General features: G+C 38.1%; 1 protein-coding gene across 2 annotated transcripts in view; it reads right to left on the bottom strand.

Moving 5' to 3' along the window:
- Nucleotides 1–16,036, bottom strand: part of GPM6A (glycoprotein M6A) — a 222,281-nt gene that overhangs the window by 142,870 nt on the left and 63,375 nt on the right. The window lies entirely within an intron of this gene.

Genomic DNA, 16,036 nt, shown 5'->3' with positions numbered 1-16,036 from the left:
AGAGCAGGATCTCCGTCACACAGGCGCTCTTTCTCTCCCTGCCCTACTTTCAACAGTTACTCTTACTGGAAATAGTCCTCCTAGGATGCCGTGTAGCATCGCGGCCCATTTTCTCCTTTTTTTCTGCCCCTGTGTTTTCTAGAGGCTACAGTTTCCAATCTAACACACGAATACCCTTGATGCACCTGAGAGGGCTTACCATGCAGGTTACACTGAAGAGGGACCGGCGCCCAGTCCTCCGTCCAGTGTAAGACGGGCCCATGGGTGCAGCGGTTTGGGAGCCGGAGGAGGAAACATGAGACCCTCCTTTCAGACTGACCCAGTTTTTTTCCCCACAGGTGGGAAAAGGGGCAAACAAGTTGGGATTCGCAGGTCCAGCTTGCACATTGTGGAAATTTCCTTCACATTCAAAGGTTTGAGTTTAATAATGAGTAGGAACAACTTCCTGTTCTGCACTGAGTTATCACCTCTCCCCTCTATGCCCTTTTTCAGGAGCATCTGTTTCATGCAACAGACATGTCGGCAGCGCCCTGACGGGCAAGAAAAGAGGGCAGTGGCCACACGCCTGGTAGAGCAATCTGGGGAAAAAGGCAGCCTCAGGAAGTGGCTGGGTATTAAAAGATCAGTCAGAGCAGGAACTTAAAGTAAGAATCAAGGACTACAAGCACGCCAGCTTCCAGGCGAGGATGTCGACCTCCCCATGATAACCGGAAAGGGACTTCCAGTCCTCTTAATAGAAGGTAAATAAGGAGATGAGACCAGAAGGTAGAATCAGTATTCGCAGCATTCGGTATTATTCCTGGGACATAACAGATAATCAGTTTGGAATAAATGTATAAATAAGCAGAAATGCATGAGAACCTCGAGGAGAAAATATCAAAAATATCGAGAGAAGAGGTAATGGAATAAAAGAAACTTTTGGGAGAGCTATATTATTAAGAGGTAGATTAAGAAAAGAGATGGGGAAGAAGGAGAAGACAGCCACAGAGACGGGGGACCGCTGGGAAGTGCTGGGCACCACGGGCCAACGTGACGAGCCCCAATATAGATCGGTTTTTTAAAAATTTAAGTGTTCTTGCAGGCACAGACTCACCTTCGTCTTGGCTCTAATTTGCACTTTGTTGGAGATGACAAAGAAAAATGGAAACATCCTCTTGTATCTTCATCCCAAACTCTTCCAGTCTGAACGCTACCAGTGTTCCTATTAATAAGGTGTTTCTATGCCCGAATTCAAAAACGCACTTAGACTTTTTTTTTTTTAAACTTAAGGAGTGGAGTGTGGAAAATAAGTTCAGAGCACTAATTATATCACAGTGAAATTTCTCTCCTACTTGTTTTAATATTCTGCTGCCTTTAACACAGAAAAAGAAGTCTTTTTTCTTTTTCTCCCAGAAAAACATGAAGAAAAAATCTCGAAGCTTTAATGAAAATATGGAAATACTAATGGAATAAAGCATTTCATATTCTCAAAGCAAGGTGGAAATCAGAAATGATACAGAGCCTTGTTTAAAGCAAGGGAGAGGTTATGTAAGACCCAGCAAAGAGTCTGAACTAACACTCAGTAAACACTGTTTTCCTTTTGTTAACATTGTACCCAAGTGGGTCAGTTACTGCTGCCACCACATTGCTTCTCAGATCTAACGACCTCTCTATGGTACACGAATCCCACAAAAGTCAGGTTATAGAAAACTATAGAGATAATTTAGTGCTAGAGTTAACTTGCCTTATTTTTCCCCACTACTTATAATTTAAGAGGAAATTCTCAAACCATTTTGGTTCAGAGGCATTAAAGCACTTTAAGACTAATTTACCACTTCATCCTTAATAACTAATACATATTTACAGTGATTACTTCAACTCAACTCTCAAATATTACTGAAAGGAGGCTTTTTGGGCACCATATCAAAAAGGATTATTTAATGAGGGAAAAAAACAACCCTGGAGCTAAGTTTACAAGAACACATTAACAAAAGCAGCTTTTCTTTTTTTTCCTTTTTACCTGATTTAACTAAAAACTTGAGTTGAAGCTTATCACAGTATTAAGGAAGTATTAAATAATAGTGCAGCACAAATCAGACAATAAATGGGAAATCAAACAAGTTCCTTTTTTGCTTGTTTTTCTTCGCCTTGCAAAGCCTCAGGAACAATGAGATCAAGAAGTAAGGAACTTGGGAAATCGTCACTGCCCTTTACAAAGAATTAGTAAGATTACCAGCAGAGTCATTCTATGCTTTTATGTAAGGGGTTAGGTTCTAAGGAAAATTCTTTTTAAAGGGAAGGGACAATACCCAACACATATGAGTTGTGGCAACTTGAGAACTCACATGACTCTCTGAGGCTTTATTTCTCAGCAGTACTTTTGCTGAGGACATTATGATATTAATATCACTCGGTTACCAAAAATAAGAACTTAAGCCTCCTTAGCAAGTTCAAACAATTGTTAGAAGCCTAAAGACCCTTAACTATTTCACTTTCTGCAATATATTTTATAACCAGTCCACATTAATCTGAATTCTAGACACCCATGTTACCTTGAAACTAAACGCAAGCCGCCAATTGACTTAAACAAGCCAACAAGTTAGAAGGAAAAGGGGACTCCCGGGAAAAGAAAACAGCATAAAATCCAGGGGAACCGTGTTTCCGAGCTGGCCAGGTCAACTGGAGAGGATCCTGAACAAAGTTCTGAGAACCTAATTTCAATTATAAAAGAAGCACGTATTTTGGACGTACGTGTGTGTCCGCGCAAGTTAGCAGAAGGTAAGTTATCTCCAGGAGAAAGATACTGAGATGATCAGTTTCTTAGAAAAAACTAAAAAGCAAGCCAAAAAAGGCAAGAGCAGAAGGGAAGGAAGTGAGAATGCTCCGAGGACAGAGTGAAGGCGTGTCCCCCGAAAGTCGCCTGAAGCCTCCAGTACTTAACGATGAGTGAGGACGGAGCCGGCGTTTCGCAAGGCACTGTGTTAATCTGATACCACTGAGAGCTCAGGCAGGTGAAAACCCCAGGACTTAAGAGAGAGGAGAGTTCTCATGACTGACAGGTGGGTGGACTGTCGGTCGAGGCCGGGGCTGAGAGACTAGGATTGGGTTCACCCTCACACAGCCACAGCAGGTTTTGTCTCCTTTCTCCTGTCTAGTGACTCAGACCCCCAGCTCCTATGGTGAGACAGCTCAGATGTGAACCAGTTTCTACCAGCCTGGATCCTGAACCAGTACTTTGGTCTTTCAAAGCCTCAGTTTCTTCGTCTACAAAATGGAGACTAAAAGGATACTTATTCTAAAAAGTTTTTATAAGGGTGAAGTGAATACACTCAAGACACAAAAATTCTGACCAAAAAAATTGTAAATGTTCAATGAATGTGAGTTACTATTTTACTTACTACCTTAGTGAGGTGAATATCATGTTTTTAAAGTTTATCGAAAACCATTTATCTTCTTTTCTCCACACCTCCTGCTTAATGTGTCCACGAACGAGCCTTCTGGGGTTGCCCTGGTCTCTGTGTGATTTATCTTGCTCACGTTCCCTTTGCCTTGGATAAACAGTTTTAACCAAAGTATTGGACTTTTTATCTTCAAAAGAAGAACTCAATCTTACTAACAAGAGTGGTTGTCTTCTGTCCTGTCTGAATATTTCACAAGCTCTTTTTTCATCCTGGTCATTATTTTTGTCTCTCTCCTCATGACCTCTATCCGTGAGTAATGACACCAGTCTCCACACCCATCCACACCACCATGTTTGACTCATTTTGACCTTCTCCCTCCCAGGATTTCCTGTCTTTATATTTCTCTTGTACAAGAACATTGTATGTTCAGGGTCTTCGTGTAAACTGTGTAACATCATGATGGCTCTTCAACCTTGGACCAATATAACCACTGGTGACTGTTGTCTATGTGAGTACCTGTGATTGAGTCACATTTTTCGCTGCACAAACCAATAAAAAGTTTTGTTCTTTTTTCCTCTCCAGATATGCCCAAAGAGATCATAGATTGTTTCATTACTAAAGCTCAACTACTACATCTTTTTCCCCTGACGTATGCATTCAGAGAAAATGTCTGAGACATTCCACTAGGAACTCACAGTTATGACTTTCAAAGAAAAATCTCTCTCTCTCTCTCTCTTTTTTGCTGCTATAATCTCATTCTCTTGAGATTTCACACATTCATTCACCTCAACTGGCCTTTCCTTTTTCTCCTGGTTAACTAGTCAAGCTAATATGTTAAATGAATATTAAAAGTAACTTCAAAAAGTCTCTTCTCTTCTCATGCTTACAGATTACAGGTGCGCACGTTCGTCAGGGGTGGGACCCGTGGCCTTCAGTCCCATGCGCCTCTGCAATGTCTCCAGTCCCTCTTCTGCACCGTGGGGCCCCCCGCCTGCTCTGGTCCCCACTGCCTCCCTCCCCACTCCAATTCAGGCTTACACTCTCTCCTCTATTTCCAGCCACTTCCTGAAATTGTTTCAAGAGCTTCTTTGATTTATTTCTTCCTTGTTGAGGCATGAGCCGTCTTGGTTTTTGCCCAGAAATCATTAGATTATTCCTAGAAGGTAGGTATGGTGAGCTGCCATGCAAATTAAAGCATATAAAGCTGAGGCAAAGAGAGAGACTAAAATATTTCTAAAATTCATAGAGTAGGACTCTCTCTACTTGGCTTGCTTTGAGAATTAGAAGAAGCATTATAAATTTCTTCTATCACAGCGAATACAGCATTAATTAATATTCTTATCTTTAAAGTTGCTTATTATTTGGATTATGTACAGTAAAAGTCCTTCAGTTCTATTTTAGGAATACAAGGGTTAATAAGTAAACAATGCCAAAATTTATGTGACAAAAGGTGCAAAAAAAAAGTTAATGCATTTGAAGCAATAAATTTACATGTAGACAGATGGTATAACCTTCCTGTGAAAATAAGATTCTAAAATTTACACTTCTGTGAAACCCAAATGTGCTCACTGGAGTTCTCTCTAACAAGTCTCATTCGGATTGATTAAATTACACTCCTCTGGGTTTAGAATTAGTGCTAATTAACACTCATAAAAGGCTAAAAAGAAGTGGCATGTTTACTGGACAAATAGATACCAACTGTCTCCTTAAGGTATTCTGAGGAAGAAGAAGGATAACATATGAGGGTATGTTTTTTTAAATCTTATTTTCCTGTGCATGTATGTATGGTTTAGCTGTTTCAGTTACATTTGTTATTTGTAGATACATAATATGTTGATTTTCAGATGAAAGCGAAATGTATGTGTCCTCCTCAGCGTAATGAGTTAACCAGAGCAGGTCTTTTTTTTTTTCAGACAATAGTTTACCTACTACTCATAGTTAAATGTCACATTAAGATCTTCCTTTATTAAAGTAATACTTTGTCATTTGTAATTTTTTATCTACTGAAAACTTATCAAGTCTGCAAAGAAAATTGTTCAGTAAAAAAAAAAATCACCATAAACATTTTGTATAAAATATTGTTTAACTTACAGTTAAGAACATAATCTCACTTTCTGCTATAATTGGTGGCTAAATACACACTTGGTAATGTAAATAATCATGACCTTATTTGTTATTCAGTTATGTTATAATATTTCCACAGTGAGAAAATATATTAGTAGAATTAATAAAAATATATCTAATAAAAACATGTCCAAATTATGAAGCAATCAATTATAATAAATCAAAGATTTGAAGGATCAACACTGACTTTTCTCACTGAAGACCACTGAATTAATTTCATTTTTTCCCAAAAAAGGCATTTAATTATTGTTAAAAATTTTACGCTCTCCTATTATTTCCTAAACACTTCTAAAATGAATCCTTAATATTTAGAAGACATAATAAAATGTGACATCTCTTAATCCTTTCTATGATGAACTCTCAACATGGAAACAGATTCAAATATTTGTAATTCAAAAAGCTCAGTAAACAACTGTACTTGCATTCATAAAATTTAGTGTGTGTCCTAACTTACATTTGATTACCTAACATCTGTCTCTACTGTACTGTTTTCCTACAGACCAGACTTCTACTTCCATTGTATTAACTTATTTCATTAATTTAGCAATTATTTATTGAGGACCTGTCGTACAGTAAAAAAGTAACGAGAGAGTCCCATAAACTCCATAAAATGACCATCTGTAGAAAACTAGAGAGGAAAACATGAGTAGCTAGTCTAAAAAGCTAAAAAATGACATCTTTCCTAAAGGAGCTGTCGTGAATAACAAGAAACAAGGGGGCACCACTGAGCCATGCAGCTCACGCTGCTGCAGGTCAGCAAAGATTGTGGAATCAAGAAACAGAAGTGATGACAAGTGTAAGGATGCATCACTGACGAACACCCACCTAGAATTTGTTAGAGAAACAGGATGTTCCAGGAGAAAGACAGAAAACAAGAGGTCAGAGACTTTTAAAAAATAGAACGTAACTGCTGTGAAGTCAAAGAAGGAGAGATTTCAAGGAAAGACAAGTAGTCAATTGTGTTGGGAGAGTTCATTGGGGGTGAGGATGGATAAGAGACCTTCAGCATTGGGTCAGGTCTCTGGCGACTCAAGACAAGGGTTTCAGAAGACAAAAGAGGAGACACCAAAGGGGCAAAGCCAATGGGGACGGCTTACACTTGAGACTTTCACTGAGACATTGGAGAGATTTGATGGTATGTCAAGGCAAGCAAAAGGTCAAAGGCATTTTTTAAAATAATAATGTGGAAATGAGAAGGTGAATATCTTAAAAGTCAAGAGGAAAGAGACAATGATAATGAGACTGAATATGAGAAAGAAGGTACAGGAGACGACAGAAACGTCCAGAAAAGGTAGATGGGGTTGAAAATAAAATACCTCTGCTTTGAAATAAGTGGGAAATGGGAGGAGAGGAAATTTTTGTATAGCTCTTTGCAGTTGGCATTAATCTTTTCCGTTAATCCGTAAGTGGGACCACCTAGGATCAACTAAAGAATCGGAAGGAAGGGACACAGGCTCACTGAGCACGCATTGCCATGTTGTGTATTCTCTCCTACTTCTTAACAGCACTTTGACTTGTGGCACTGCCTGTGCCCCAGCGAGTATGGGTGTGCTGCAACATGAAATCGGGCGCCGGGTTCCTATTTAAAAAGCTGGAGTTGCAGATCACGGCTTCTCACCATGAGTACCATGGTAACCAGCCCCTACATAGCCAAGAGGCAGACATGTGTCCTAAGCTTAGCCAGATTTACCCCTGGGACTTCGAACCTTGATGCAAGACCAGAGAAGGGGTGGGAGGACATATCCCCCAGGGGCTGTGCCCTGGCATGTTCCTGCCAAACAACCATTCTCATAGCTCCCGGCTCCCCAAGCTGCCTTGGGCTTGTCTTGGCCAAGGCTGTTTCTCCAGCCTGCTTGCCACTCCATGAGCTTCTGCTATCAAACCAGTAAATTTCATTTTGCTTTAGCTCTCCATAAGCAGTTTTACTTCTTGCAACCACCCCCCACCCCCAACACACACACAGATGTAACTGGCACAGGAGGTGAAGACTGAAGGAGGAAAGAAAGCATTTGTAATTGTGATCATGGGATAATCAACAGGGAATCAACTCAGGAAGAAAGAGAATCCCCAGTGGCACCAAAAACCCAGCTAAGATGGAAGGACAGACACTTAAAGTTTTATCACGGCCAAATCTAATGACCTATTTTCCACACCTTGCGTTTTTGATAACAAATCATGTGATATGCTCCAAAACTTAGCCGGTCAAGATGCTGGCTACTGGTAAAAACAGTGCGCATTGCTTCCCTAAAGACAACACTGCTCTGGCCAAATAAAAATGCAGAAATATCCCGATGTGGCAAAGTGATTTATCACATGGAGAATTTATCCAGCCTCAGCAACCTGTAGAAAAGGGAAGATGATCATTCAAGATCATTCCAAGGTCCCTTAAGGCCTTTTAAGAATGCATGCCTCAGAAGCAGAAATAGCACAGTAGTTCTCAAGGGTGGCCTGTCTTTAAGAGTTATGACCCCCCGCCAGTGGTCGACTAACCCTTGATGTCTTGTAACGAAAAAACAAATGGTAGAAACCTACCAGCTAGCGCCAGCAAAGGAATCGGGACCTAATAGCAAGGGCTGATTTTATTTCTAATCACCTGCTTGACTTAGATAAGTCAGACGCCATTTCTGTCTTTTATTTTCTTCATCTGTAAATGGAGATTTTTCTCAAAAATTTTCACTCAGCTCCAGAATCTGTGCTGTGATTTCTCTATGTGGTTTGATTCCCATATGGTACACAGACCTAAAAATAGTATGACTGTGGGAAGAAACCTAGGAGGAGTGTGGTGACAGTCCCATGAGTTTCAGATGAGCTGTTTCATGAAGTGCCTACCGATAGATTTCCAGAATCCTGACTCTCTTACCAGAACGAGCTGTTGAAGTAAAAACATGACTCATGCAATGGCCAGCGTCAGAGTTAAAATTCACTAAGTAGATTAGATTTCAAGTAATAAGGATGTATTAAAAACTAAAATTATACTTTGCACTTCACCAGCATATACTGTACTTTATGTCCTCAATTTCTGGTGAGAAACCAGGCTGATCTATTTTCAGTTCTTACTCCTCTTCATGGAGAAGATACATTTCTCCCTGAAAGCTGTTTTCTGAGTACCATGGTAACTGCATCCTTGCCTTTAAGTCTGTCCCGTCCGATGTGCAATTTAAGACATTTGCAAATGCCACCTGAGCTCACACTGAAGGCACCGGAAAGGGTGTGCTTTCTTAGGAAGGTGGGAACGTGGCAAGCGTTAGTAAAATGAGATGCCAAGAATGGGGAAGGGGAATGCACTGTACCAATGCAACCAATTCCCCCACTGTTCTCAACAGTCCAGCTCTCAGGTTCTTTTTTCTGCCTGTCCTCATCTGTTGCTTGCACCTCACCTGGAGCTGTGCTCGGGGTTGAAGCCCATCGTTAGAACAGAGACGGACCAGAAATGGTAAGATTCCAGCTAAGGGGTAGGGAAGGCAGGGGAGACCCATGACCCTGTCCCCATGGGGTTCTGCACCAGTGGAGTGTGCCTCAAGGTCCGACTCTGGCAGCTCTCTGAAGCCTCATTAGAAGGAGCACACCTTGATGAGTCCCTGCCATCAGGGAAATGAGTCAGCGGGTGTCAAATAGCAAATCCAGCAGGAAGTGACATTTGCCCTGAGGTGAGCACAGCTGCAGAGTCGTCTGCGGGCCCATGTGAGGCACCAGCCCCTGTGCTCCCGGAAGGAAGAAGTCTGCTTTCAGCTTCAGTCTCAGGCCAAGGGGTGGGGGGACAGTATATCAGAGTCATTTTAATGACTCAAAACGATCAAAACAAGTGACCCTGGATTTAGCAGGACAGCAGTCGAAGTGCAGTTTCTAAACTTTGTAACAAAAAAGGACAGCAGTGTTATAGAGGAACATCAAAATGGTGGGGGAAATGGCTTCCTCTCCCCGCTAAACACTGTGGAAAAGAAACGGATTTTATTTTTATAAACATTTTTTGGTTAAACAAGAATGCTATTTATTGAATGCTTGAGAAAATAATCAAGATAATAATAATTAGTAAATTGAAACAGCTTTTTCTGAACACCCACCGTGCCAAGCAACAATCAACACATAATTTGGAGTCAAAGAGTGAAAAAGCTATTTAGTGGAATCGTTGATGAAAATAATTTACATCTGATTTTTTAGATTATTAGTTTGTTAGACATTTATGAAGAAATATACATTTATCCTTATAATTAGGTATATAATTATCATTTTAATATTATAACATTAATCTTGTTAATAATTTATTATCATTTTAATCAATTAAGATGAGAAACCCTATGCCTCATTTCATCCATTTCCAGTTAATACAAGGCAAGAGAGAAAATATATTTTCCATTTTGCCTAAGGTGGTGTGCTTCTTTGATAATACCTATTATTATTTTTTAGTGGCATAATTTGTCTGTAATATATTTCATGGTCTGCTATGTACTTATCAAAATATTTAAAAGTGGCCGACAACTGGTTATTTAATGCATGAGTGAGCACTGAAATTATTTCATGCTACTGGATGGTTAAGAAAACTGTCAGCAAAGAATGATAACGATGCAATATTAGTATCTTGAATTTATATAATGGTGAACTTCATATTAAATAAAAAATAAAAAGCTTTAGCTTTTTTCATATTATTTATCCTCAGAGTTTTGACACGTATTTAAAATTATTCTTCCACAAATTTAAAAAGATTGCCATAGAAACCCAGCCTACCATTTTTATAAACTTTGAAATTTTAAATTTTTTCCTTTTTCCATTGTAAAGAGCAAGAAAATGTTTTACTTTAACTTTTCCTCCTTCATGTATTTTAAAAAAATCAATATACAAACTATGAGAGAGGTATTTATGCCATTCTGTAAGGAATATGTAAGGAAATGTCAGAAACAGGCTAGAAAGAATTCACAGTCTGGTAGGAAAATTGATTTGTAAAATAAAAATATTATGATAAAAAGTAATGACAGAGGTGTTAGGAAGACACAGCGGTTACACTAAAGACTAATCTTCTGCTGGGAAAAGTCAAGGAACTCATCAAACAGGGGAAAAAACAAGAGGCCGGTCTTGGAAAAAATTAGTAGGAATTCATCAAGCAGTCAAGGTGATAAAGGGGCAGCAACAATTTATGTAAACTTTTAAAACTCATAAGGCTGCATGGCACGATCAAAGATATTTAAAAGATGCATTTTTTAATGGATACAGAAGAGCAAGGGGAGGAGAGCAGGTCACACCTGGGAAACAGGAGTCAAAGCCGAACCAGGGAATCTGGACTTTCCTTAGGAACTTACATTACTTCCTGAAGCCAATGGAAACACAGGATCCAAACAGGAGATAATTAACCCAATCTGTTCTGTAGCATACCGGCTTGGGATTTTTTTTGTTCTGATAATATGTATGTCTGACTACTACTCCAAATTATCGCTGTACCACAGAAATATGATGTCAGCTACATATGCAATTTTACCTTTTTTAGCAGCCACATTTTAAATAAAATAAGAGATGCAATTAATTTTAGTAATATATGTTATTTAACCAGATACCCAAAAGACCCAAATATTATCATTGCAAATCTAATTAATATAGAAATTATTAAGACGATATTTCACATTGTTTTTTCTTTTACTAAGCCTTCATAATCCACTATGTATTTTTATACTTATAGCACATCTAAATTTTCATCAGAAATATTTGATCTGTATTAATACTTCATAGAATTTACAGTAGAAAAAGTAGATTCATATTTCCAAGTTATTCCAGACACACTTAAAAGTTTCCTAATAACTGAACTGAGTATCAAAAAACCATGTTCCTTTGATTCCTGCTATAACACTAACAAAACTGGCTCATGTTTGTTAGAACAATAGATTTGGCTATAAAGCAAAAGCTTATCAGTTTCAAAACTATGTTTTAAAAGTACATCTGCCCAAGATAAGTAAATTAACTAATGTTTATGTCAACTCAGTATTAATGCCAAATTCAGATATCATATGAATTGGAAAGCTACTCTAAAATTATCAAAATCAAAAAGTATTGCTCAAAATTTTTCTCGTTGGTCTTATAGACAACTTATATAATTCTTTTACTCACAATTAAAATGTTCTACACATTGATTTCCATTAGAAAAAATGTAACAAATCATTATTGATTTGTATTATGTAGAGTTTCTATTTCAAAATAAATTTCCATTGCCATCTAGCTAAATCAAAAATAAGGTTTCCCTTTCCTTGAAGCTTCAGATTCAGCTGATGTGTATGCAGTGTAATATTGATGACAAAATGTAAATCACATTGCTGTTTTTGTCTCTGATTATTGAATATTTGGCAAGCATTACTTCTGTTTCAAGAAATCCTGAATGAAGTTAACAGAAGAGCAGATTTTATAATTCTTCCATGACTCAACCAGCAAGCATTGGCAAAGAACACAAGAGTACTGAATTCATTGTCTTCTACTTCTTTCAACATTTCCATACACTAGTGATGATCCAGATCATTTACACATATATTCTGAATCATTTTAACAACGGTATCCATGATTGTTTCATGGAGTCTGCTTTAGGAAACTGAGCACAAACATTTTCCTAATGTACCGTGCAATGGGATAGAGCAGTAAGGCAAAGAGGTCAGCCTCTTGTTTTAAAATTTCAATAAATCTGATATTTGACTTAATGTACCTGAAGCACCATTTATTGTTAGAGAATTGTTTTCCATATCTAGATGAAATGCTTCTTTGACATATGTAAACTACTAAAAAAAAATCTACTATTGAGTTCAAATGTCTTTGTAAATTTGGAAGTCCTTTGAGACAAAATGAAAAGAAACAGGCAAAACTAAGTGCTGGTGAGAATACTGAGCAACTGGAACCCTTGTACACTGCTAAAAACAACATAAGTTGGAAAACTCCTTGACATTAGGCATTAAATCTAAACATATCTAAAGAACGTCTCAGCAACTTCACTTCTCAGGAATATACCTTTTGGAAATGCATACATGTATGAACAGAAAAAGATACATAAGAAGTGTTCAGAGCAGCTCTTTTCATAGTATCCAAAGCCTGGAAACAACCCAAATATCAATTAATGACAGAAAAAAATTTTGTGGTATAATGATACAATGAAATACTATAAAGCAATGAGAATGCTTCACATTTATAGCAACGTGAACTACTACTGTATGTAACAAAATGGAAGAGTCTCCCAAGAAGAATGTTAGGTGACAGAAACAAGGGGATGGAAGCCAGACCCTGAAAAGTAGACATTCAATGAGGACTCAACAGAGCTGACAAGCCACTGGTATGTTTTACCAAGAAGAAAAGACAAAAGGCAAAGGCAATTTGGAATAGAATATAACTGTGATAAAACTTTTGAAACAAATAAGAAAACATTAAAAACAATTTCTCAAGTATATTCAAAAATGTTGATGAAATGGACATTTTACATGTTTCCAAGGAAACAGTGAACTTGAATATCATTATAACAGCTGGCAAAATGAATCAGAAGTTAAAAACTCACCTACTGATGAACAGCAAGGGTCAGACAGTATTAAATGTAAGCCCATGAGAATTTTAATGGAAGATAATTCCTGTTTTAAACAAATTGTTTTACAGAACAGAAAGAGAGCAAACTTTGCAATTAAATGTTATGATACCAGATAAATCTCGATGCCAACAACACATAAGGATGTCATCGAAAAGGAATACTTAAGATGGATTTTATTTGTGGACAGAAATTTTTAAAATCTAATTTGAAATGCAAAAATAATACATAATAACCAAGTAGAATTCAAGGATGGCTTAACATCCGAATATAAAGATGGTTTAATATTAGAAAATCTTACTGTAAAATACACACAGATATTACACCATGTTCTGCAGTAAACTTTCAACTTCTAAAAGTGAATATTTTCCCCATAATTCTGTAAACTAATGCAATTCACAATGAATTCCCAAAGGCACCTCAAGAACATAACATGGTGAATCTGAAATAATATAGAAACATCAAGAGCCAGAAATAGGTAAAGTAGCTTTAGAAAAAGAGAAGAAGAAAGAATAATGAAATCATGGTGATGTGCCACTGAAAGATTGAAGACTGTAAGAAAATACAGAGGCCAGGCATAGATTCTTGCATGTGTGGAAACTAGACTCAGAAATGACGTTAACGTCATAAATTAGAAAAGAAAGATGTGCTGGATAATAGACTGATCATAAGGTTAAAAAAAGAAAAAACATATATAGAGACCTGCTTCAAATTACATGCTCCCCCCTACATTGGGTGAGCTACGGACCTAATGGAAAAAATAACACTAAAACTTTTAGAAGAAAATTAAAGAGATTAACTTTATGCCATCAAGATAGGGGAGGATATTTTTAAAGGAATGAATAACACAAACCATAAAGGAAAAGTTAATCAATTTGATCACATTAAAATCAAAAACTTCTGGGTGAGAGAATATCATTAATAAAGGGGAAAGATAAGTCACAGACTATACAAATGATTAGTGTCCAAAATATGTAAAAATATACTACAAATCAATAGACAAAAGACCTAAAATTCAATGGGAAAATGACCAAGTAACATAAATGTCATGCACAAAATTGGAAAGCCAAATGGCCAAAAAGCACATAAAAATATGCAGGCTCATTAAATAAGCAGAGAAAAGCGTATTAAAATAGCAATGAGATTTTATCACACGTCCAGAAAACTGGCATAATTTATATTTGACCAAAAGAGCTGTTAAAAGATGTAGGGGAACAGGAACTTTCATATAATACAGGACAAAGTACAAATGTGTACAATTATTTTTCAGAGACCAACTTGACAATACCTAGTACATTTGAAATGGTAATTTTGCTTCAGGATAAACACCTTAGAAAAACGCATACGCATGCATGAAGCAGATGTTTATACTTATGTTTGGGGCGGCACTGCTGTAATGTTTATAAGAGCAAACCCACATAATTAAACTGACTCTCCACCTATGAATGATTCAACGTGGCTTACTCATACAATGTGACACCACACACACAGTTAAAAGCAGTGAGCTGGATGCATCAAGAATGAGAATTTTAATAAGCAAATTATTAAAGATCATGCACATAGCATGATGTCATTTGCATAAAAGTTAAAGAAAAATATCAAAATTATAACATCAAAAATTGTATATATGGATATGTGTACACATGTGTATATGTACATAGGTATATAAATATCTGAAAAAAGCAGCCCCTGACATGTTTGTAGCCCTGGTACTATCGACTAGGAAACGCCTGGTACTTACCTCTCTGAGTTTCACAGCATGTGAAACTTCTACTGAACATAAATAATTTCCCAGAACGTCAGTATCAGATAGTCAGATCACACTGACCATTGTGGATCAAGATGAAAAATAAGACCACTACGAATTCATGCTGAAAAAAGGCAAAGTAGGACTTTTGAACAAATGTCGCCTCTCCTGGATAACACAGTTGACTGTGGCTTGTTTACCAATGGCACCTGAAAGTTTCATCCTATTCTTCCCTCCTTTTAGGTAAGATTTATTAAGATACTCAATAATATAATTATTACTGCTTCCTCACAGTAAACAATTCAGAGCAAAGCCCCAGTTCCTTACATCCTATCCCAAATCACCCAACCCCAAGCCCAAATCTGTAAGTGTGTAGAATCCCAGGAGTATATTCCACACACTTCCCTACGACGTGCGTTCTCCGTCACTGAAACACATCCACCTTATTCAACACAAGGGGGTTCCTGGTGGTCTTTGGCGGGCACTGACCCATGTAAGTTATTAATACAGAAGCATACAAAGGAAAAATCGCTCTAGTGTCAGGACAATGGATATCCCTCGGGAGAGAATAAGGGAACAGGGCAGGTGGTGAGAACTTGAACTACATCTTAAAAGTACTTCGCTCTTTTTTTTTTTTTTTTTTTTTTTAAGGAATATAAAGTACTGAACCAAATGCAGATGGGAATTGCGGAGTCAGAGACGAGTCTGAGGCTTCGAATCATAATTTTAAAGCTCATTTAGATAATTACAGCACTAAGTACAGATCAAGATGAAAAGGCAAGGCTCTGATTCATCGCACTGCAAGCTGTGATGCTGCAGTACCGAGGAGGGCAGAGACCAGCACACAGGACCCCCGTTTTTACTGCGCGCCATGTGCCCCGCCACAGGGACTGAATCCGAGGGCTCCTTTGGGAAGATGTCTACTGCTGAAAACCACCAAGCATGTAACTTTGCCACCTTTTGGTAACTCGAGCAAACTACAACTCCCACTCTCGGGAGCAAAATGCACAAAATGGCATCTTGTCAGTAAAATCTTCCCCACTGAGAGATGACGTCACAGGCACCAGGCATTTGAATAATTAAAACCGCTGGATAGGAATTCAAGGCATTCTCTCCGCTGAGCCATCCCTGCCTGGCATTTCTAATAACGGTTTTATCCTTGTGCCGGCTGGTTTCCTTCTGCAGTTCTGATGCTGAGACACAGAGCAGGCCTGGGGGTGCTCCTGGTGCTCAGCCCGGCCCCGCAACGTG

Source organism: Camelus ferus, chromosome 26, assembly GCF_009834535.1.
Source record: "Camelus ferus isolate YT-003-E chromosome 26, BCGSAC_Cfer_1.0, whole genome shotgun sequence".
Lineage (NCBI taxonomy): Eukaryota > Metazoa > Chordata > Mammalia > Artiodactyla > Camelidae > Camelus > Camelus ferus.
The sequence above is the reverse complement of the archived record's forward strand: the minus strand, read 5'-3'. Positions and strand labels throughout refer to the sequence as shown.